Below are 2,957 nucleotides of genomic sequence, written 5' to 3' on the forward strand. Positions count from 1 at the left end.
CATTAAGGATGTGCCCCCCAAGGACCTGGAACTGGAAACAATGGGCTATATAATTTGGATAGGGATTTGAGGAAAGTTACTCCCAGTTTTCAACAACACTTTTAGATGAGCGTCTGTGGAAAGTTGCTTATAGTTTATTCTGAGCTCACATAGAGATCACTAATGGAGACCCATTTTAGCTAGTAGAGCTAACTGTCTAACAGACATCTAATAGTTTCCTATTTTGCTATTGTCTAAGAAAAAATTTCATTTTTTTTTTTTTTTTTTTTTTTTTTTTAGTTTTCTCAAACTTCCTAATCCCTGCCATCTACTTTACCAGATAGTCTTGCTTTATATTTTTTTCAGAAAATGGTAATCAATTCTGTAAATTCTCAACCCCCAACAAAGTTTCCTACATTAACACACATTTCTCTTCATTCTCTTGTTACAGTGAAGGAGGTTCCCCTATCCCTTCTAAGACCACTCAACAAAATCTGGGGGATCCATCACCTCTCCACAGCTCAGGGAAATCAGACCACTCAATTTCCCTCTCATACTTTCCTGCTTCCTTCATTAGTGTCTTATTCTCAAATTTTTCATTGGTGGAAAAAGAGCCCATCATTCATTATAAATATGTTATCTTTAATAAACCAAGCCTATCACTCTTTCTGCCTCTTCAAAGCAAATGCTTTAAGAAGGTTCCCTTAAAACTAAAATAAATTCCGTATTAAACCATATTTTCTGTATTGAGTCAGATATCAGTAACATAATGGTAAAAGGAAACACATTCATTTGAAAATTTAGAAGCATACTTCTAAACAGCTATGGTCCTATACACACAGAAATTTTAGGCCGGGTGCGGTGGCTCAAGCCTGTAATCCCAGCACTTTGGGAGGCCGAGACGGGCGGATCACGAGGTCAGGAGATCAAGACCATCCTGGCTAACACGGTGAAACCCCGTCTCTACTAAAAAAAATACAAAAAAAACTAGCCGGGCGAGGTGGCGGGCGCCTGTAGTCCCAGCTACTTGGGAGGCTGAGGCAGGAGAATGGCGGGAACCCGGGAGGCGGAGCTTGCAGTGAGCTGAGATCCGGCCACTGTACTCCAGCCTGGGCGACAGAGCGAGACTCCATCTCAAAAAAAAAAGAAAAGAAAAAAAGAAATTTTAGTGAAAATTAGAAAATATTTAAAAGCAAAAAGAAATATTACATGTAAAAAGCTGAGAGGCAAATAAAACATTAATTTGAAGAATTTTTATGGTCTGAAAAGTGTATATTACAATAAAATACTGATTATTGTTTGCATATTGAGCAAAGAATAGGTTTCACATAATTCAAAAAGGACACAGAAAATAAAAAACTGGAAGAGTGGATCAGTAGCTGCAACACTAGAAGGATGGCGGAGGAAGAGCAAAGAAAAATCCCTTCGGTTCCAGAAAATCTCCTGAAAAAATAGAAAAGCTTATCAAGTCCCCAAAGCCACCCAGGCAAAGCAGACACTTTTGGCAAAAAAGGAACGGCAGAAAGGAAAAGGACTCAGGTTTAAGCGACTGAAATCATTCTACATGATTCCTAGCAGCAGAAACGTGACAAGGTGAGTCTCAGATGACTAGATGTGAAACCTCATCCTTGGAATTGCCAGATAAACATTCCTTGGCCTTTGTTGTACGCATCAGAAGGATTGATGGCATGAGTTTACTGGTGCAGAGAACCATTGCAAGACTTCACCTAAAGAAAATTTTTAGTGGTGTCTTTGTAAAAGTCACCCCACCACCCGCCCGGCTGCCCCACAGAACCTAAAAATGCTGAGTATAGTGGAACCTTATGTGACCTGGGGATTTCCAAATCTGAAGTCTGTCTGGTAACTCATTTTGAAATGTGGAAAAGCCAAGGTCAATAATAAGACCATCCCTCTGACAGATAACACAGTGATTGAGGAATATCTGGGGAATGTTGGTGTCATTGGCTTGGAAGACCTTATTCATGAAACTGCCTTCCCAGGAAAGCATTTCCAGAACATCTCATGGTTCTTGCACCCTTTCCGCCTCTCAGTGGCCCTTCATGCTACCAAAACTAGAGTGGGCTTCCTCAGGGAGATGGGCACACCTGGCTATCGGGGTGAACGCATCAATCAGCTCATCCACCAGCTGAAACCAGGTGCCAAACTGCAGCAAATTTTTATGAATTAAATGGAAGCATGTGTTTTTGCTTTTTGGGGAATTTTTATCAAGTATCTTCAGAGAAGATTATTTCCTGCTTTATCTTCAAAAACTGGAAAGGAAGGGTCAAAGAAAAGACAGTAGCTGGCCAAGTGCAGTGGCTCACGCCTGTAATCTGAGAACTTTGGAAGGCTGAGGCAGGTGCAGCACCTGAGGTCGGGAGTTCAAGACCAGCCTGACCTTGAAGAAACCCTGTCTCTACTAAAAATACAAAAATTAGCCAGGCATGGTGGCATGGTGGCACATGCTTGTAATCCCAGCTACTCAGGAGGCTGAGGCAGGAGAATTGCTTGAACCCAGGAGGCAGAGGTTGCAGTTAAGCCGAGATCGCCCCATTGCATTCCATCCTGGGCAACAAGAGTGAAACTCTGTCTCAAAAAAAAAAAAAATAAATAAATAAATAAATAAATAAATGGAAAGAAAGAAAGAAAGACAAGAGGTTATGTTCACAGCAAGCACCTCTCATCACCGTCCAGTTCCAAGGAAACATTCCAGCATTTTCTACACTGCCACCTCATCTGAAATCAGCACATTCCATGGAGGAAGGAGTCTTGCTTTGCTGCATCATCTATCCCAGGGTTTAATGTTGGTAAAATGAGTAACTCTAGCATTTGTACAAGGCTCCCTAAGACTCCTGCAGCAGTCAACCAAGCCCAGGGACATAACTGAATCTGGAGATGCCTGGGGCCTTGTTTTGGAAAAGACTTGACATACACATAGGAAGACACAAAAATCAATGTTCACTTGTCACTGAAAAAAA

General features: G+C 41.3%; 1 pseudogene; it reads left to right on the top strand.

The window, feature by feature from the left end:
- The first annotated feature begins 1,356 nt into the window (after nt 1-1,356).
- On the top strand, nt 1,357-2,167 carry LOC119627948 (large ribosomal subunit protein uL30-like 1 pseudogene; annotated as a pseudogene).
- Nucleotides 2,168-2,957: the final 790 nt, after the last annotated feature.

Source organism: Chlorocebus sabaeus, chromosome 23 (genome assembly GCF_047675955.1).
Source record: "Chlorocebus sabaeus isolate Y175 chromosome 23, mChlSab1.0.hap1, whole genome shotgun sequence".
Lineage (NCBI taxonomy): Eukaryota > Metazoa > Chordata > Mammalia > Primates > Cercopithecidae > Chlorocebus > Chlorocebus sabaeus.